This window comes from Pongo abelii, chromosome 2, assembly GCF_028885655.2.
Source record: "Pongo abelii isolate AG06213 chromosome 2, NHGRI_mPonAbe1-v2.0_pri, whole genome shotgun sequence".
In the NCBI taxonomy this organism is placed as follows: domain Eukaryota; kingdom Metazoa; phylum Chordata; class Mammalia; order Primates; family Hominidae; genus Pongo; species Pongo abelii.
The window spans coordinates 72,124,384-72,146,722 of record NC_085928.1 but is presented as its reverse complement, the minus strand read 5'-3'; the positions used below and the strand labels follow the sequence as shown (position 1 = coordinate 72,146,722).

The following is a 22,339-nucleotide window of genomic DNA, read 5'->3' as shown; positions in this document are numbered from 1 at the left end:
GTGCACGAACACTCAGTCCATTGCAGGTACTTCAAGGTTCTTGAAATGAATACAGTGTCAACAGGTCATATTTTCATCCAGGAGGAAAAGACCAAGCTATTGCCCAGATGTAGCTGGTAAACAGTGCTTCCAGATTTGTAGTGTCCTGGTATTGCCTATGTTTACCTTGGGAACCAAGACATGCTGATCTAATGGCAGACCCCTGCATCTCCCCATTCACCACTGCTTATGAGGAAATGCTAAAAGCTGTTTTATTTTTATCTGTACCTCTTATTCAAGATAAAGCAGTATTTTGGTGGTCCATTGACACATTGATTACAGTGGAGCCATGTTTGACTCAGAAATTAGGGTTTAAAGTCAGTAGTTATGGTGAAAACCATGTCTAGTAAAATTGCCCTTAGAAATCCATTAAGCTGGACATAAAGTGCATTGTAAATAGATTTGTGTATGCAATCTTATGTAGCAAAATAGTATTGAAAAATAGTAGAGTAGGCCAGGCATGGTGGCCCATGCCTGTAATCCCAGCACTTTGGGAGGCCAAGGTGGGCGGATCACCTGAGGTCAGGAGTTCGAGCCAGCCTGGCCAACAAGGTGAAATCTCATCTCCACTAAAAATACAAAATTAGCTGGGTGTAGTGGCACATGCCTGTGATCCCAGCTACTTGGGAGGCTGAGACAGGAGAATCACTTGAACCTGGGAGGTGGAGGTTGCAGTCAGCAGAGATCATGCCATTGCACTCCAGTATGGGCAACAAGAGTGAAACTCTGTCTCAAAAAAATAAAAATAAAAATAAAAAAATTAAGATACTACAGTAGTACCCTCATATTCTTGGAGGGATACATTCCGAGACCCCCAATGGATGCCTGAAACCGTACATTTTACCAGACTGTATATATACTGTACCATGTTTTTTTCTCATGCATGCATACCTATGATGAATTTCCAAATTAGGCACAGTGAGAGATAAACAACAACAATAATAAAGTAGAAAAATTAGAACAATCTACTGTAATACAAGTTATGTGAATGTGGTCTCTCTCTGTTTCTCTCTTTCTCAAAACATGTTAATATTTTTGGACTGCAGTTGACCACAGGTAATTGACACCATGAAAAAGCAAAACCACCATAAGAATGGACTACTGTATTTCTAAACTAGACTTAACACCCTGCAAGACGCTCACACTGACAGAAGCTCCCAGAAACATATCCACTGTAGGCACAGCAAATTCATGCCCCCGTTCACTGTTCATGACCCTTCAGGTTATTCATTTCAGGAAAGGGAAGAGACAGTCACTCAAGACACTAATATTGTTTCTCTTCTTCTCTTTTTGATTCCCCAGAGGTCTATATTTGGAATATTGTAAGCTAAATGCACAGTGATGTGACTCCTGTATAACTAAGGTCAGCAATATATCCATTGAGGGAAGAGAAGAACTAAAAGAGTTTTGAATGATAGGCTGCTGCAGGGAATCAGTTCAAATTACCTTTTGACGAGTCAAAGAACATTTATTAAATATCCATATTATGGATTGAATATTTGTGTCTCTCCCCACCATTCATATGGTGGAGCCCTAAACCCTAATGTGATGCGACTTAGAGGTGAGTCCTGTAGGGAATAATTAGGTTTAGATGAGGTCATGAGAGAGGTGTCTTCATAATGAGATTCGTGTCCTTACTAGAAGAGGAGGAGCTTGCTTTTTCTCTCCATGAGCACACCCTAGAAAAGTCATGTGAGGACACAGCCACAGCCAGAGGTAGCCATCTGCAATCCAGGAAGCAGACACTCACCAGACACTCAAGCTGCTGCCACCTTCATCTTGGACTTCAAAGCTTCCAGAACTGTGAGAAATAAATGTCTGTTGTTTAAGCTGCCCGTAGTATTTTGTTATAGCAGCCTGAGCCGACTAAAATAACCTACTATCTCTTTGATCTAGATTTTTTAATCCAGGAAAAAAGTACCTTGCCTGTCTGCATGCAAATGTAAATGGGATGCATAGTAGAGATGGCATTAGAAATCAGTGAATAAAAAATAGATGGGTAAATAAATAACTTGGAGGCCTTTTGCTATGCATCTAGAACATATAAATAATTCTGTACATTTCGAGTACACAAAAATCAGTTACATGTAGGTTAATATCTAATTATATAAAGCAAACATTAATTTCTAAAAAATAAAATAACTTTTTTTATAAACTCAGAATAGAGAATGGTTTTTTAAATGAAATATAAAATTACAGAACTTGAATAAAAGAGTTAATAAATTGGTCTACATTAATATTTTAAAATGTCATGTTCTACTGAGACCCTGTCTCTACCAAAAATTTAGAAATTCACCAGGAATTGTAGAACACATCTGTAGTCCTGGCTACTCAAAAGTCTGAAAAGGGAAAGATTGCTTGAGCCCGGGAGTTTAAGGCTGCAGTGAGCTATAATCACATCACTGCACTTTGCCTGGGTGACAGAGAGACAGTCTATCTCTAAAACAAACAAAAAAAAGGTCCTGTTCAACCAAAAATACTATGAACAAAGGTAGTGAAGTTACTGATTGGGGGTAGATATTTGCAACATATATAAACAACCTAGGATCAGTATTTCAAATTTATAAAGAATTCCTACAGATTAACACAGAAAATGACAATAACTAGTAGAAACGTAGACAAAAGATTTAAGCAGCCAATGTCCAGAAGAGACCAGATTGGACTGACCAATCAAGAAATTAATAAGATGCTCAACATTTCTAGAAATTGTTGAAATTTATGTAAAAACATTGAGATAATGTTTCACACCTATCAGACTGCTAAAACATTTTAAATTCTTCAAATAACATGTGTTGGCAAATATACTTAGAAAGGGAAATTCTTAGACCCTATTGTCTGAATAGATTACTAAAACCAATTTGCGGAGCAATTTTTTAGTATCTAGTAAGTAAAAATATGCATATTTTCAACCTAGCCATTCTATTAACTGTGATTCAAGAAAAACTCACTGGTATGTGAGCAAGGAAATATAAATAGACTTAATTATGGCATTATTTGTATTAAAAATAATATAATACAAATACACTTATTAGAAGGTCTTTCTTTTACTTGTTCTTTCATATACTTACTTATTTGATTTACATAGTCTGCATACTTAATCACTTTAAGATCTCTAACATTATGTCTATTAAGTAGAACCAACAATTTTCTCCTATTACAAGAGAAAAACATCACTTTACACCAACCCAGTACCTTATAAAACCAGTAGGCAGGCTGCAGGGGGTGGCAGTAGAGGAACAGCCTCTAGGTGATGGCTGGGTGTCAGGGGTCACTGCAGGAAAGAAATAAAAGGGCACTTTCAAGCTGGGTACAATGGCTCACACCTGTAATTCCAGCTACTCAGGAGGCTGAGGCAGGAGGATCATTTGAGCTCCAGAGTTTGAAACCAGCCTGGGCAACCTAGTGAGACTTAATCTCTACAAAAAAAAAAAAAAAAAAAAAAAAAATAGCCAGGCATGGTGTCAACTGTATTCTCAGCTACCTGGGAGGCTGAAGTGGGAGAATCGCTTAAGCCTGGGAGTTTGAAACTGCAGTGAGCTGTGATAGTATCACTGCACTCCAGCCTGGATGACACAGTGAGACCCTGTCTCCCTCTCCCTAAAAAAAAGGAAAGAAAAGGGAAAAAGAAAAGGGCACTTTCAGATAGGAAATATTTGATTGGCTTTGTGGCATACTCACACAATAGAGCCCAAGAACACAGCTGAAGCAAATTATTTGGAACTACGTGTATCAACTTGGCTAAGTCTCAGATGCAATGTTAAGAGGAAATAAAGCATGTGGCATATCAAATAGAGTAACATTTACTGGGTCCTTATTCTGTGCTGAGCATAATGTAAATATGGTATATATATATATAAAGCTTAAAGAAACAGGCAAAATGTTGTTTTATATCCTTCAGAGAGAAATCACTTTGTAAAAGAATGAAAATATACATAAGAACAATACACACAAAATTCAGGAGAGTAGGCCTCCAGGAAGGGATGTTGAGGGGGGGAGAAATGTGATTGATTGTGCAGTTCACAGAAAGCTTCAGCTGTATCTGTAAATATCAAGTCCTTTAAGAAAAATGTGAAGCAAATATGGCAAACTGAAGCTATGTAGTGGGTATATGAATATACATTACTTTTTTCCCTAGATAACTTTTGGTATATTTGGAATATTCCAAATGGTTAGAAAATTTAAATTTGCCATTGCAGTTATTTTTGCAATGTATTAACTTAGCAGTTCTGTGCAATGTATAGCAACAACAGGACAGATGATCCTATATTTAATATCTCCAATTATAACAACAGGTTGTAAAGTTTCACCTGGAATTCATTTCCATAAACTGCAGGAGCCATGTAGCTAGGTTCATGACTTTTGTATTGATCAACCTTGCTTTGAATGTATGCTAGAGGAAACACAATTGGTGGAAAGGCTAAGTAAACTGAGAGGACAGATCATTTGTGGATTCACTGCGTATTTGCATTTTATATGTTTACAAGAAAAAATAAAAACACTTAAGCTACACAATAGAAGTATTAAGAAATACGCTTAAACCTTCCCGTTCAATAAAAAGTTCTTTAAACAAATTTAATCAAGTTGCACACGGATTGTAAAACTAATAAAGCTGAAGACACTGTCTTTATTTTCTTGAGTTTATTTAGGACAACTCAAACTGCTTGATAGGATTTTCAAGTTTAAATGATCATAAGAAGAATCAATGAAACATATGACAAGAAATTTAATACATATCTTTTTAGGATTTCTGTTAATTAATTTTCTGCAGTTCCATTTAGGTATCATTTTAATACTTAGAATGGAACACAAAGATTTTTTTCAAATGAGAAAACTTTCAGCTTTTATCAAATATTTATTCATTCAAACAACAGTATCTGCTCTGCGCCAGGCATAATTCTAAGTGCTGAGGAAGAACAGTGAACAAAACAGACAAGAAAACACTGCCCTCAAAAAATTTATATTCTAAGGGAAAGAGGAGGGGCTCACTTTCTTTTAAACTAGTCTGCACGTCCTCGGGAAAATGACCAAAAGGTAATTGGGAGTCTTTGTAGCTTTGGGAAGAAAAGGGAGAGCCATTGAATGGGCTCTCTTTATAATCTTAATGTAAGTCAAGAATTACAGAATGAAAACACAAACAGGCTTTTCCTGTTATAAAAATGAAGATGTTTGTACTAAGTTTTTGAGTGATTGCAGCCCCAAATGTTTGAAATGTAGGAGGAAAATAAAAAAGGTCGAGGCAGCTTTTCAGCTATCCTAAGACTGTCTGTTTAACTATTTCTCCTTGCCAAGTCTACTGAGCTTATGACTTGATTGACAGGTTCTCTTTTTCTCTTTAAAAAGGAATTCAAATAAAACGTAAAGCACTCTTCTATTAAACTGACTCTTTAAGTTTTCATTAAGTCCTTCTGTATCAAGCATTGTCCCAGGGTCTGTGTGTTCGCAAAGCACAGCCCCCGCCCCAGGAAGACTAGGGTTATCAGGGCTGACTGCTGGTGCTAATTGTCACGCAATGGGATAGGTGTTCTTACAGTGGGGTAGACACAGTTCTGAGTAAGTGAGTCCTTTCTACCTGGGGTAGGTGAAGCTTTCTAGTGGAAGATATTTTTGTATTGGGCCTTCAAAATGAGTAGGAGGTGGCCAGATAATGAAATAGGAGGTGGCCAATTCAAACAACCTGATGATTCCTAATAATTGCCTAATGTATTCATTGCCTCCACGTGCTATAACTTCTGCGTGCCATTCATTCAGTTGTTCATTCATTTACCCATTAATTTATGCCATTAAGCTTCAAATCTCTATTACATAGTCAGCCATTTGCTAGCTATGGTATAAATGAGGAACCAAACTGATGACATGCTTACCTTCATTTTGGATGTCAGCACCAACGGCTAGAATTAAAGTCTACATAAATATTCCAGTCCAAGCTTTTTAAGTTACAAAATATTTGAGTTATTATATTTAAAGAAAAATGATTTGGTTTTGAACTAAAGTACTTATCATATTCTAAAGTGAACAAGAACAGTTGGAGGTTAAATGATGTATTGGATCATAGTACAGAACCTGATCAGAAAAACAAATAAATAAAACAGAATTCTTTTGGTGCTTGATTTATCTACTTGTTTCCATGCTATCTAAATAACTAAATTAACAACAATTTGGGGAGTACACAGGACACTTTTAGATATGTTATCTTGTTTGGTGCTGACAGCATCCTGTGAAGTATGTAGAGTTTGTGTGTTTTCCAAAAGCACGGGTAGAGTAGGTGACAGAACTCCACCTAGAGTCTAGCTTGCTTTCCACCATGCTTTAATGTACCTTAAGAAAGCTCTGAAATTCCTGGATGCCTCTCAACCTCTATTTTTTCTTATCATATATATTTTTATTACTTTTAAAATAACTTTTTCTTACTTAGCTTCCTTTAACTGACAGACAGGATTTTCCTTTTTCTCCAGTAAAATAAGTAAAACAGTGAGGTAATGTAGCTACCAATATAAAAGTGTTTATGCTTCCCAATATGGTCAATTTTGTCAACTAGGAATGCAGCCATTTTTTCCTAGAAACACAACTTCAATAAATTATGTTTAGTTGCAAATGCAAAATTATATTTTCTTTATTAGGGCAAAAATGTACTTGTTGGCTGTTTAAGAAAGTAAATACTATAACAAAAGAAATAACTGATCATAAACTCAGACCTAATTGTAACTCTTGGCATGCAATCTTCTTGTCAGAACACATAAATTACAGAGAAGGGAGAGCAAAGATGCTAATCTTGTCAACCTCAAAATGCCACAGATCTAAAAAACAATGATAGTAGCACATATCAGTATTTCAAGCAAACCCTCTTGACTCTCTTACCAGCATAATCCAAGGATTGCCAGTGAGTTAATATTAGATATTTGTCCTAAGAGTATCACACAAAGCACTTGTTTTCTTGTGACTGAAGAAGAGTCAACTTATTGCAACTCACTTTTGTTGAGCATCTACTATATAAACCCACCAAACAAACAATCACATCCATAAATCTCAGAGATCTATGCAACCACTGTAGGGTATCGGTGTTTCCAATTTTGGGGGCAGTTGTCAGCAGTCAACCCCCAACACACCAATTTTCAACATATCACTGAGGTAACAAGTCATTAGAAGCAAAATAACCTAGATCAAAATAGATTATTAAAGGGCTTCGGAGCTATTCATTTATTTATTTATTTTGAGACAGAGTTTCATTCTGTTGCCCAGGCTGGAATGCAATGGTGCAATTTCAGCTCACTGCAACCTCCGCCTCCCGAGTTCAAATGATTCTCCTGCCTCAACCTCCCAAGTAGCTGGGATTGCAGGTGCCCGCCACCACACCCAGCTAATTTTTGCATTGTTAGTAAAGATGGAGTTTCGCCATGTTGGCCAGGCTGGTCTTGAACTCCTGACCTCAGATGATCTGCCCGCCTCAGCCTCCCAAAGTGCTGGGATTACAGACGTGAGCTACTGCACTCGGCCAGAGCTATTTTTAAAATTGATATATATTTGGTATCTATTTGAGATGCATGGGTCTTAGATATGTAGTTCATTCAATTTTGACAGATGCTAAAACACATGCAACCCACATCCCTATCCTCACAGAAAATTTCTTCTGTCCCCTCACAGTCAGACCTACCCACCACATGAAGACTCAGTTGTGGATCTGCTTTCTGTAACTATAGTTTTACTTTATTTTACTGTATTTATTTACTTTATTTAAATAGGGTTTTACTTTATTTTATTTTTAATATCACAGATTTATAAGTAAACAACCTTTAATGCCTAGCCTCTTAGCATACTGCTTTTTAGACCTCTCCATGTCATTGCATGTGTAGATTCTTTTATTGCTGAAGTTGTATTTCATTGTGTAAATATCCGACAGTTTATCTATTCTCCTTTTGGTGACCTGAGCCGTTTTCCTCTTGGATCAATTTTAGTTCGAAAATTTGTCTGCAAAATCTGCCACCCTTACATTCCCAGTTATGGTAGGCCAGCTAATGACAGTTCTTTGGGGCATCTCATTTTCCCACACTCATTTTCATGGAGCTGTTTTCTTTCTTATGACCTATTCTCCTACACTCCCCATCTTCTCCATGGTGTCCTCTTAACTGACCTTCCCTGAGAACTAACTCCCAGACTCAAAACCCTGTTTTGTACTGACCTAATGCTGGGTTTCTCTGGAGTACTCTTTTTCCTTTGTAGCCCTTGGAATTGGGTATTTACTGTTTGTTACACTACACTAGACATTCTTAGGGTTGGATGGTACAAGTGGCATCTTCTTAACTCTTCAATGTCCCCTTTAGACTCATGCTAGATTATTTTCAGCCCTTATTTGTCACCTTATTTCCAAACACGATGGGACATCCTAACTTAGTTGTCAGACAGCAATAGACAACTTCTGGGGCTTTCTTTTTTTTTTTTTTTTTTCTGAAGTTTAAAATCTGTTTTCCTCTTTATTCAAAGCTGTGCCATCTTCTTTATAAACTCATGGTGCTTTCCTGCACAAGCTTCTCAGTTCCTCGACTAACATAAATGTCACCTTCTCTTTACTTTTAATCCCCACTCACACCTCACTGCTATGATCAAACCATCAAGTAGAACCATCTCTAAGCCATGATTCAGACAACTCACCATCTGTCCACAGTGTTTTATTCTTCCAACTCTGTCATTTGGTAGCTCCCCATAGCATACACAATCTCCCAAAGACATCCAGCCCTTGACTGCTGTGGTTTCTCTCTACTGCTCCCCATCTGTTTTTTCTCTCTCCCCACCCAACGTCCTCTCCAGGGCTCATCATTACCTTTGCCTGTTGCTTTAGCCTCATTGGGATTCTGTTAAACTCAATTGGGTAAACCCTGGGCATGGTCTAGTTTCCAGATTTCTCTGGACCTTGCTCTGGAACCCTGAATGCTACTGGAGAATATGACACAGCTGTGAAGATGATATTAGTAGTATTTTATCATCGTCAGTGCAACTGACTCCTCAGTACTGCCCTGCCTACTCTAGGTGCCTTCTTAGTTATTTGTTCCATTCTCTACAGTGGCTAATTAAAGCTCTCTCAAGTCTTCTCAGTTTTATCACCTGTAAAAGGAAAATAATAAAGTACCTATTTCATGGAATTATTTGAGGCTAAAATTAAGTAATTCAGATAAAGCTTCTAGAACAACATTACAAGATAGTATGGAACAACATTACAAGCATATATACTTCCTAATGACTTGATGCATTTACTTTATCAACAAATTTCAGTTCCTACATCTTACCTATTTACCATCAAAGTGTCTTCATCTCTCATTTCACAAATAAGTAGAAAGCAAAGCCTTCAAATTCTGACACCAACTTTGTAAATATAGCCACAGGACCATGAATCTATACTTTTTTTTTTTTTTTAAGTAAAGGAAGTTTTTTCTCCTCTTTGACATAGGGTTAGAACTTGGGTTTTTTATTTAAGAAATTCTGTTTATTCCCACTTCCTCAGAGGCAGGCCTATTCTGTTTTTCATGTTTTTTCAACTTTGTTTTCAACTTCTTTTTCAATCCTGACTGCATTTATCAGCATTTAAACACGTTTAGGTCTGCTCTGTTTTAACCAAGCAACCAACTCACCAGCAGAGTTGCCCTGACATCATAGCCCCTCCCACCAAATGATATTCTGTAGTTTCCTTTCATAGCCACCTGCATTTTCCCACTTCCTTAGCAAATCTAGGCTTGAAATTTGACTTTGTCTCTCTATACCTCACTGAAATCTCTCTCACCAAGTAACTGTGTCTAAATCCTATTGCCATTTTCACTTTTTGTCTTAAAACTTTCAAAAGCCCTTGCATAGATGAGTCCTCTCCTCTTTATGAAGTACTTCTATTCCCTCACGAATTCCACAAAAAAACACATTGCCCTATCCTTCTCCTACATCTCTGCCTATTTATCTTCTGTCTTCATTATGGGTACCTATTGCTTCAGTAAACATCGATTTTCCTATGTCATCTATCCAGTAATTTCTTCTCTTTTCAGGTTATATGTACTCCTTCTACTGTATTGCTTTCTGTAACCATTTATATGTTCATTATCACCATGTCTACATATGCAAACTGCATTTCCCATCTGCCCTAAACTTACATTTTCCAAACACAATGGGACATCCTCACTTAGTGTTCTCCTAAGAACTTCAAATTTGTCATATGCAAAACTGAATTTATGACCTCTCACTAAAACATGCTTTTAATCACGTGTTCATCATTGGCACTAGTATACCCTATTTAAAACAGTTTAACCAATTGAGCACTTTTGTTTGACAAGGTTTGTGCCAAATATTATAGTTTAGGTGACTTTGTTTTAGGGGAGCTAATAGTTTAGCTCCTTTAAAATAGTCTTTTCAAGCCAAACCTGGCCATTATTATGGAATATTTCTTCTCCCTCTCTACACCTATTCACATCCCCCCAAATTCCATTGCCCCCCGCATCATGTCTTCTTAATTCTTTCTTTGAAATCTCTCAAATCAGTCCCTTTTTTCAATCACTATTCTTATTACTATCCTTTTCAAAATCTTTGTCCTTCTTTCCAGGATTCTCACACAGAGTAGTGTCATTACAGACTCCAACTCAGCACCTTGGGCACAGAGAAATAAGGGAGAGAGAAATTCTGGTTGGAGGACCTTAGACTTTATTTACCAATGATATGTTAAGTCTTAGGCATAAAATAAATCTGTTAAAATACCAGAACAGAAATATAATTGAACAATAAAGTAGTGCATTATTTCACTGTCACATTGCTATAAAGAACTACCTGAGACTGGGTAACTTACAAATAAAAGAGGTTTAATTGGCTCATGGTTCCCCAGCCTGTACAGGAAGCATGCCTTGGGGAGGCCTCAGGAAATTTACAATCATGGTGGCAGGTGAAGGAGAAGCCAGTGCAACTTCACATGGTGGAATAGGAGAAAGAGAGAGTGAGGAGGAAGTGCTACACACTTTTAAACAATCAGATCTCATGATAGCTTACTCAAAGGACAGCACTAAGGGGATGGTGCTAAACCATTAGAAACCACCCCCATAATCCAATCACCTCTCATCAGGCCCCATCTCCAACACTCAGGATCACAATCCAACATGATACTTGAATGAGGATACAGAGCCAATCTGTATCATTCCATCCCTGGCCCCTCCCAAATCTCATGCCCTTCTCACATTTCAAAACACAATCATGCCTTCCCAACAATCCCCCAAAGTCTTAACTCATTCCAGCATTAACTGAAAAGTCCAAGTCCAAAGTCTCATCTGAGACAAGACAAGTTCTTTCTGCCTATGAGCCTGTAAAATAAAAAAACAAGCTAGTTACTTTCAAGATATGAATGACGTACAGGGATTAGATTAATAGACTCATTCCAAGAGAGAGAAATCTGCCAAAACAAAGGATCTATAGGACCCATGCAAGTCCCAAAACTAGCAGGGTAGTCATTAAATCTTAAAGTTCCAAAATAATCTTCTTTGACTCCATGCTTCACATCCTGGCCACATTGATGCAAGGGGCGTGCTTCCAAGGCCTTGGGCTGCTCTGCTTCTGTGGCCCTGCAGGGTACAGCCCCTGCAGCTGCTTTCATAGGCTGGTGTGGAGTGCCTGCAGATTTTCCAGGCACACAGTGCAAGTTGTTGGTGGATCTACCATTCCAGGGTGTGGAGGATGGTGGCCCTGTTTTCCCAGCTCCACTAGGAAGTGACCCAGTGGGGACTCTGTGTGGCAGCTTCAACCCCACATTTTCCCTCCACACTGCCCTAGTAGAGGTTCTCCATGAGGGCTCCACTCCTGAAGCAGACTTCTGCCTAGACATGCAGGCAGTCCCATACATCCTCTGAAATCTAGGTGGAGGCTTTCAAGCCTCAACTCTTGCCTTCTTTGGACCCACAGGCCCAGCACCATGTGGAAGCCACCAAGACTTGGGCTTGTACCCTCTAAAGAAATGGGCCAAGCTGTACTTTTGTGTATTTTAGCTATGGTTCAGGCTTGAGTGGCTGGGATGCAGGGTGCCATGTCCCAAGGCTGCACAGAGCAACAGATCTCTAGGCCTAACCCACAAAACAACCTTTCCCTCTTAGATCTCTGGGCATGTCATGGGAGGGGCTGCTGCATAGGTCTGAAATACCTTAGAGGCATTTTTCTGTTAGTCTTGGCTATTAACATTTGGCTCCTCTTTACTTATCCAAATTTCTGCAGCTGCATGAATTTCTCTCCAGACAATGGAATTTTTTTTTCTACCACATGGTCAGCCTGCAAATTTTCCTAACTTTTATGCTCTGCTTCCCTTTTAAATATAAGTTCCAGTTTCAGTTAATCTTCATTCATTCATACGAGTGGATGCTGTTAGAAGCAGCAAGGTCACATCTTTAATGTTTTGCTGATTAGACATTTCTTCCACCAGATACCCCAAATCATCTCTCTCGTGTTCAAAGTTCCACAGGTCTCTATGGCAGGGGCAAAATGCTGCCAGTCTCTTTGCTAATGCGTAGCAAGAGTGGCCTTTACTCCAGTTCCCAATAAGTTCCTCATCTCCATCTGAGACCACCTCATCCTGAACTTCATTGTCCACATCACTATCTGCATTTTGGTCGAAACCATTTAACAAGTCTCTATGAAGTTCCAAACCTTCTCTCATCTTCCTGTCTTCCTCTGAACCCTCCAAACTGTTCCAACCTCTGCCCATTACCCAGTTCCAAAGTTGCTTTCATATTTTCAGATATTTTTGTAGCAATGCCCCACTTCTCTAGTACTAATTTTCTGTATTATTTCATTCTCACTTTGCTATAAAGAACTACCTAAAACTGGGTAACTTATAAATAAAAGAACTTTAATTAGCTCATGGTTCTGCAGGCTGTACAGGAAGCATGGCTGGGGGAAGCTTCAGGAAACTTACAATCATGCTGAAAGGTGAAGAGGAAGCTGGCACATTTTCACAAGGTGGAGCAGGAGGAAGAGAGAGAGAGAATGAAGGGGGAAATGCTTCTCACTTTTAAACCACCAGATCCTGTGACAACTTCTTCATGAGATAGCACTAAGGGGATGGTGCTAAACCATTAGAAACCACCCCCATGATCCAATCACCTCCCACCAGGCCCTACCTCCAACACTCAGGATCAGAATTCAACATGAGATTTGGATGGGGACACAGAGCAAAACCATATCAATAACTTATTATGGAAAAAAACTTCTAAATAATACAATGTAATACATAAATTTTCTTTTTACCAGCTAATTCTATACTAATCATCTAAATTGATTGCTATTTAATTACTCATTTCTGAATCATCTTGAATCCTGTCTCAGGCATCACCTCCCCTAAGAATATTATTTCACTGTTTTTAGGCTATTTTGACAGAGATATGTTTCTAGACTGTCTTTTCCAGCTGCTGTCATCTTATCTCTTTCTTTCTGTCTTTCATTGTGTTGGCCTACCCAGAAGTCCAAATTTTTACACTTAAAAACCTGTTCACCACACTTAGTTTAAATTAAGGGGATTGCTTATTTGTCTTTTCAAGCCTACTGCATCAGATAATCTCATCTCTTTTCCCACTAATTGAGGCAGTGAAAATCTTTCAAGAGCCTTCAGACCTACTTCCCTAGAGAGGAACCCCAGCATTCTGGATTTGAAGATAAAGAAAAGTTAGCAAGGCCAACTACAGCCATTGCTCTAAGGTGCATTCTCAATTCCAGCATTACAAGTATTCAAGTTTCTGTTTTTACGATAGGCTCCTTCTTCCTGTTGCTCATTGTTTCATTTGGGTTTGGATTCTGGGGACAGCCTAAATATCACTCCTTCTGCTCTCCATATTCTTAACCAATTAGAGCTTGTGGGAAGGTAGGCAATGGGATAGAATACAATGGAATTAGAGAGCAAGAGAGAGAGACAGAGAGAGAGAGGGAGAGGGAGAAATCCCAGAATTCCCAGATGGGATTCATGGACACCATATCTTCAATGGTTTACCTCAATTTAATATACATTTGCCTGAACAACAACTGCATGTCGAACACTGAACTAGGTACTGGAGATAAAACGAAGAAGAATATAACAAAGAAGAACCCAGGAATACATTCCTTAGTTTTATGGGGTTAATATACAGTATTTAACTCTAAAAGGAAGGGCAGATAAGTAGCATAAAATGAACTTTACAATCAGCTATATTCAAAATTGAATTCTGATTTCATAAATTATTGACTATGGTAAAATACATTTGGTTGCTTATTTTCTTAATTGTTTATCATAAGAGATAGGCAAAGAACATTTTAGAAGCATTTTTTAAGAGTCAGAACAGTATAGTAGGAAGAACATTTTTATGTATTGTCTCAATTTTAAATGATTATAATTTCTTATTTTATTGTTTTGAAAAAAGCAATTAAAATGTTTTAATGTAATGGGTCTACACTACATAATAAATGTTTTAAAGACAAAATAAATTCAGAATGATTATGAAATTTTTTCTGCATTAATGAAATATACACAATTTACATTTCAGGCAAAATTAGGATTATGAGTCAAAAGACTTGAGTGCTAATTCAAGCACAGGAACAACTTGTTTCTTGTTTCTGGGAAAGTTATTAATTTTTCAAAGGCTCTCTTTCCTTGTGTGCATTCTAGAGGAATTTATAGTATTTTGATGAAGATTACTCAAGATCATGAAGGTGGAGAGCCAAGCCCTGATATACCCTAGCTACTTAGTAACTTTCAGTTTCTTTCTTCTTCTATCTTGTGACCCATTGCACTACTTAGTCCTCTCTCCTCTTGTGACAACAAGCACTGGACTCCTTTGGATTTATAGGGAGGTTTGATAGAGCATAGTGATGATACTTAGAAACTATGCTTCCAGGGCAAACAGAATCTCTTGACACCTTCTACTTACATTCACATGTGCCTTGTGTTTACATATCCACAGCTTCTTTGATCAGAAAATATAAGCTTTGCCTAGATTATCTGTAAATCATATTCAAAACCATTCATGCCAAGTCTCTGCAGAACGTGGGGAGTGTAATTTCATAACCAAACTACTTGAAATTCTAAATCAAAGAAGATATTTCTAACATGCAAATTGCTGACATTTCCCAATATATTTGAAAGATGCCAGTATAGCCAGAAGGAATTTGTCTATAACTGTTCCACACAATGTTCAAATAATGAATTCCTTGTATTAAGCTACTCTAAAACATAATTACTTTACTAGTTGTAGGATCCCAAGGTTTTGCCTAACTGTTTGGATCCTCGATATGGAGAGAGAAATGAATCAATTTCAGTTGGCATTATTCATGATGCTCACCTAGTTCATAATTCAAACTCCACTGAGAATGGAGCTTACAGTTTCAGATATAATAGAACTTTATCTTAAAGAATTTCACAGATTAAAAAATAAAGATATATGCTTGTTTATATTATCCTTACCAGTCTCTTAAAATGAGTTATTGAATATTTTTATATTCCAGACATTGATCTAGAGTCAATTATATAATTTAGTCCTCCCAATAATCCTGATTTTGAAGCTGGGGACATTTTCACCTGACAAGTTGATTGACCCAAGGTCAAATGTGTATAAAATAGCACAAAGAAGATAAAAATCCTAGATTCTAAGTTCATTTGCCTACCATATCATGTTAGCAAGTAATGATAACAATATTCCTCTTCAGGTAAGTAAGCTCTAGAGGCCAGTTGAAGTGTAAAAAGTTCTGTTTAACAAAACTATGTAGAGCTTACAATAGTTTCCTCCCTCCACTCTCCAGAAGTTCATTCACTGATTAATGCTAAGAAATTCTTACAACACCTCTTATGTGCCAGGCAGAACAAAGCATGGACCTGAGACACAGGTAAGCATCTCAATGTCTGATCTTCAGTATTTTCATGTTTCTTGCCGAAATCAGCAATGTGTCTCACTGGTAAACAGGAAAGGTCCAATCATGAATCATGTAGTATTAGTGAAAATAAGACTACCTCTTGCTGTTTTAAATCACATCTTTATTAACTTTAGAGGGTTACTTTAAGAACATTTTCTCTTGTGGTAAAGAACATTTACAATTAGCAATTACTTCATCCTCTCTACAATATCTTAATTGTTAAATTTAAGTTAAACTAAATTTACCATGAAACTTTCAAAATCATTGTAGAATGATCCCATTTTTATCTGATTATCTCTTTGTGTTTCTCTCTCATCACTTATTTATGTTATCTTTATTACTCTCTCTCCACCACCCATTCATTTATTCATTCATTTCTCCATAAGAACTGCAATATACAAAAAGATTTATTTGCATATTTGCATAAGCAAGATCTAAAATGATGTAGACAAATGTTAATAAGCTGTCTTGTGGTGAAATTTAGTTTTTGCCTTTCTCTAACTTTTTTGGATTGTTACATATTGCCTGAATTTTTAACCAATATGATTTTTATTTTAGCGTTTTTATCAAAAAACCCTCTTTTTAAAAATTGAGTGATTTCAAACTATATGGATAAATATTTTAAAGATTGAAAATATCAATTCAAAATTATTATGAACTCTTTCCTTAATTAATAAAATATACATTATATATATTTCACATATAATATGAAAAAATAACTCTCAAACCTGAGTGGATTATAAACTAGGTTAGATGTAGATAAAATAAGAGAAATAAATAGAAAATTCACAATATAACTCACTCCAAGTAATACAAGAGTTTTAAAATTCTGCAGTTGAGTTGATACATTGTATGTTACAGTAAGCAAATGTATTCCAGTAGTGGATTGAAATAATATTTTACTAAATTAGAAACTGGACTAGTACTTTGTTAGTAACCCAGGCTTTTGCTTATGGGAGAAATACTAATAAATTTCAGAACACATTTTTCTTCAATTCAGAGTAATGTTGATTGCATAGATGTCAAAATAGCTCTTGTCAAGTTGAAAGTAATGTCTACATATTTCTTTATTTTCACTATTATTGAGCATTTACTAAGGGCTATGCACATTATATAAGAATTCTTCCATCTACTCTTTCATCAACCATGTAAAATAGACAGTAGTATATTCTCATTTTCAGATGAGTAAACAGGTTTTTAAGGGTGGTAAGTAATTGTTTCAAGGTTATATAAACCTGCAAGTTGAAAAGAGTAGTTGGAAGTTAGTGTTTTCCCCAGCTCCAAACTCTTCTCCTTTCAAAAAAACAAATGGCAATGCCATCCTTAGACTCCATATTGCTTAAATCTTATGTGTCAAGTAGGCTAGGCTGTGGTACCTAGTTGCTTAGTCAAACACTAGTTTAGATTTTGTTGTGAAGGTATTCTGTGTATGTGGTTAACATATATAATTAGTTGTCTTTAATTAAAACAGGATGCCTCGTCTGACCTGTTTGAAGACCTTAAGAACGAAAACTGAGATGTCCTAGAGAAAAAGGAATTCTGCTTCAAGATTGTAACATTTAAATTCTCAGAGTTTCTAGCCTGCTGGCCTGCCCTACAAATTTCACACTATTTCACATTACAAAACCACTGTCTGAGTTTCTAGCCTTATTATCTGGCCTGTGAATTTCAGATTTGCTAGCTCCCATAATGGCATTACACAATTTCTTAAAGAAAAAAAACTTTTAGTACACACATACACACAAACATACACACACACACACACACACACACAAACACTTGATTCTGCTTCTCTGAAGAACTCTGACAAATGTTGGGTCTACACAATATTTTTTATTTAGCTAGCTTATTTCAACTTCTTCAAGGTATCGTTTGACTAATTTGTCAAATATAATTAATATGATTATATTTACAGATGGTATATTTCTACCAAGTTTTAAGTCTTATCATTTCTGTAATAAGCACAAATGGTTACTTTTAATGAAAGGCTACAAATGGAACCAGGTGTAGAAAATATCACTCCCTCATTCAAAATATAAATATTTTGCACATTTTGTCTGTATAGTTGAAGCTAGCTTATAAACGATTTTTCACAACTATTTTGTTGCTAATAGAATTGTGTTCTATGTATATCTAAATGTATCAATCTGTTTTCACATTGCTAATAAAGACATACCCAAGACTGGGTAATTTATACAAGAAAGGGTTTAATTGGGCTTGAGTTCCATGTGGCTGGGGAAGCCTCACAATCATGGTGGAAGGCAAGGAAGAGCAAGTTACGTCTTACATGGATGGCAGCAGGCAAAGAGAGAGAGCTTGTGCAGGGGAACTCCTCTTTTAAAAGCCATCAGATCTCATGAGACTTATTCACTATCATGGGAACAGCATGAGAAAGATTTGCCACCATGATTCAATTACCTCCCGCCAGGTCCCTCCCACAACACGTGGGAATTCAAAATGAAATTTTGGTAGGAACACAGCCAAACCATATCACTCCACCCCTGGTCCCTCCTGAATCTCATATCTTCACATTTCAAAATCAATTATGCCTTCCCAAGAATCCCTCAGAGTCTCAACTCATTTCAGAATTAACTCAAAAGTCCACAGTCCAATGTCTCATCCAAAACAAGGCAAGTCACTTCTGCCTATGAGCCTATAAAATCAAAAGCAAGTTAGTTACATCTTAGATACAATGCAGGTACAGGCATTGGGTAAATATAGCCCGTCCCAATGGGAGAAATTGGCCAAAACAAAGAGGCTACAGGCCCCATGCAAGTCCTAAATCCTGCAGGGAAGTCATACTACAGCTCCAAAATTATCTCCTTTGACTGTATGTCTCACATCCAGATCATGCTGATGCAAGAAGTGGGTTCCCATGGTCTTGGGCAGCTCCATCCCACTGCAGCTTTGCAGGATACAGCCTCCCTCCCGGCTGTTTTCACAGGCTGGCATTGAGTATATGCAGCTTTTCCAGGAGAACAGTAGACACTATCAGTACATCTACCATTCTGGGGTCTGGAGGATGGTGGCCCTCTTCTCACAGCTCAACTAGGCTGTGCCCCAGTAGGGACTCTGTATAGTGCTTCTGACCCCACATTTCCCTTCCACACTGCCCTAGCAGAGGTTTTCCACACTGCCCCTGCATCAAACTTCTGCCTGGACATCCAGGTGTTTCCATACATCTTCTGAAATCTAGGAGGTGGTTCCCAAACCTCAATTCTTGACTTCTGTGTACCCTCAGGCTCAATACCATGTGGAAGCTGTAAGAGCTTGAAGTTTCCACCCTCTGAAGCAACAGCCCAAGCCCCTTTTAGTCATAGCTGGAGTGGCTGGTACACAGGGCATCAAGACCCTAGACTGCACACAGCGCAGGGACCCTGGGCCTGGCCCAGAAAACCATTTTCTCCTAGGCCTCCATGCCTGTGATGGGAGGGGCTGTCACGAGTGAAGACCTCTGACATGTCCTGGAGACATTGTCCCCTTTGTCTTGGGGATTAACATTTGGCTCCTCATTACTTATGCAAATTTCTGTATCCAGCTTGAATTTCTTCTCAGAAAATAGGATTTTCTCTTCTATCACATTGCCAGGCTGCAAAATTTTTGAACTTTTATGCTCTGTTTCCCTTTTAAAACTGAATGCCTTTAAAAGCACCCAAGTCACTTATTGAATGCCTTGATGCTTAGAAATTCCTTCTACCAGATATCCTAAATCATCTCTCTCAAGTTCAAATTCCAAAAATCTCTAGGGCAGTGGCAAAATTCTGCCAGTATTTTTGCTAAAATATAACAAGAGTCACCTTTGCTCCAGTTCCCAACAAGTTCCTCATCTCCATCTGAGACCACCTCAGCCTGAACCTTATTGTTCATACCACTATTAGCATTTTTGTCAAAGCCATTCTATGAGTCTCTAGAAAGTTCCAAATTTTCCCAAATATTTCTGTCTTCTTCTGAGCCCTCCAAACTGTTCCAACCTCTGCCTTTTACGCAGTTCCAAATCACTTCCACATTTTTGGGTATCTTTTCAGCAGCACCCCCACTCTACTGGTATAGGTTTAGTGTATTCGTCTGTTTTCTTTTCTTTCTTCTTTTTTTTTTTTCTTTTTTTTTTTTTTTGAGACAGAGTCTTGCTCTGCTGCCAGGCTGGAGCACAGTGGCACGATCTCAGTTCACTGCAACCTCCACCTCCCGGGTTCAAGTGATTCTCCTGCCTCATCCTCCTAAGTAGCTGGGACTACAGGTGCACACCACGACACCCAGCTAATTTTTGTATTTTTAGTAGAAATGGAGTTTCATCATGTTGGCCAGGATGGTCTCGATCTCTTGACTTCATGATCCACTTGCCTCGGCCTCCCAAAGTCCTGGGATTACAGGTGTGAGCCACCACGCCCGGCCGTATTACTCTGTTTTCACATTGATGATAAAGACATACCTGAGACTGGGTAATTTATACGGGAGAAAGGACTTGATTGGATTTACAGTTTCATGTGGCTGGGGAAGCCTCACAATTGTGGTGGAAGGCAAGGAAGAGTAAGTCACATCTTATATGGATGGCAATAGGCAAAGAGAGAGAGCTTGTGCAGAGAAACTCCTCTTTTTAAAACCATTATATCTCGTGAGACTTATTCACTATCCCAAAAATAGCATGGGAAAGACTTGCCCCCATAATTCAATTTTCTCCCACCAGGTCCCTCCCACAACACATGGAAACTCAAGATGAGATTTTGGTGGGGACACAGTGAAACCATATCACTAAGTTAAATGTTTAAGGGTTAAGACCAATAGCAATATTTTTCACCCTCCCTAATACCTAATAGTAAAATGAAATGCAATTTGTGCCACAAAATTTCAGAATTAAGTTACTTCATTTATAAGCTCATTTAGCATTTTCCAAACTTCACTATTTGCATATTACTTTACAATTTTTGACATAAACATTGCTACCTATACTCTAATTTACTTAATACAGTAGTTTTCTCTTATCCTGGGATATGTTCCAAGACCCTCAGTGGATGCCTGAAACTCAGGTAGTACTGAATTCTGTAGATACTATGCTTTTTCTATAAATACATACTTATAATAAATTTTAATTTATAAAATAGGCACAGTAAGAGATTAACAATAACTAATAATAATAAAGTAATTATAACAATATAATAAAAGTTATGTAAATGTGGTCTCTTTCTCTCTGTGTGTCTCAAAATATCTTATTTTACTGTACTTAACCTTCCTGTGATCCAAGAGATGGGTAGCGTCTATAGTGTGGATACCATGGACAAAGGGAGCGTTCACATCCTGGGTGGGCTAACACTGGCCAGCATGAGATTTCATCACGCTACTCAGAATAGCACACAATTTCAACTTATGAAGGAATTTTATTTCAGGAATTTTCCATTTAATATTTTTGGATCACAGTGAACCCCAGGTAACAGAAACCCTGCAAAGTGAAACAGCAGATAAGGGACAACTACTGTATTTTAAAGTGAAATCACATTTTACACATTTACTTAAAGAGTAAACTTTGTCTTATTATCTTAAGTGAAAAAAATCCAGACTCATTTGTCATAAATAAAAGGTAATAATAAAAATGAATATGAATATAAAAAAACAATGTAAGTTCCACTGAATGACTGTTCCCATTAAACATTCCAGGCCTGGGGCCTTCCTTCACCTGGTTAAAGAGAAGATTACTAAGTGTTAAAGTTCTACTAGTTCTGAACTCAGTCTTTCTCTTAATGGGATTTAGGAAGACTGAAGGCAAACTTTCCTGTTTAGTTAAGGTAACATGCTAGTTTGGGGAAAGGCAGTCTCACACATACAATCTTTCAACTCCCTGTTGTCCCCCTAAGGATGTGCCCTGGACCTGGAGCACTTCCTTACCAAGAGATATAGAGTTCTAACAGCCTGTGCTGGACTTGTGTGGGGATGTCTTTCCCATTTCAGACTCAGTCTTCACTTCTCTGTTCTGCTTAAGCATGTGCACCGTGCAGCATCTGGCCAACCCAACTGCTATATCTGTTCCCCGTGTAGACGGAACAAGGTCCTCTATTGTGACACAAGAGGAGTGCTGACTAATTGCCTTGCATTGGCTGCCAGAAGGGATCCACTGGCCATAGGGACCGGTGCACACTCCTGAAGCCAATCTTGCTCTGTCGCTTCTCTATGTGAATAAAATGTTGTTCCATTCAGTGTTTGACTAAGTTGTGTCTTCCTTGGTGACTCTGATAACAAGATACAGTGGGCAGAAGTGCTCAAACATCCACTCCTGGTAACAAGCAAGAGATGCCACTTACTTAACAACTACCGCCTAAAAGTCTCACACTTTGGTAAACAGCAATTTAAATCAATCCTATTCCCTGTTCTTTCAGTTGAATGTACTCATTAAGTGGTTACCTGGTCTCTCCCTGATAACTCCAGAGACAAACACTTC

General features: G+C 37.8%; 1 long non-coding RNA gene across 1 annotated transcript in view; it reads right to left on the bottom strand.

The window, feature by feature from the left end:
- The window catches only part of LOC129058538 (uncharacterized), a 33,443-nt gene extending 11,536 nt beyond the window's left edge, over positions 1–21,907 (bottom strand). Inside the window, exons 1-3 of the long non-coding RNA XR_010139164.1 lie at positions 21,790–21,907; positions 3,232–3,310; positions 1,790–1,840 (exon numbers count right to left, since the gene is read on the bottom strand). This is a non-coding gene — a long non-coding RNA (uncharacterized LOC129058538). The remainder of the gene's footprint in view (positions 1–1,789; positions 1,841–3,231; positions 3,311–21,789) is intronic.
- Between the last annotated feature and the right edge of the window lie 432 nt (positions 21,908–22,339).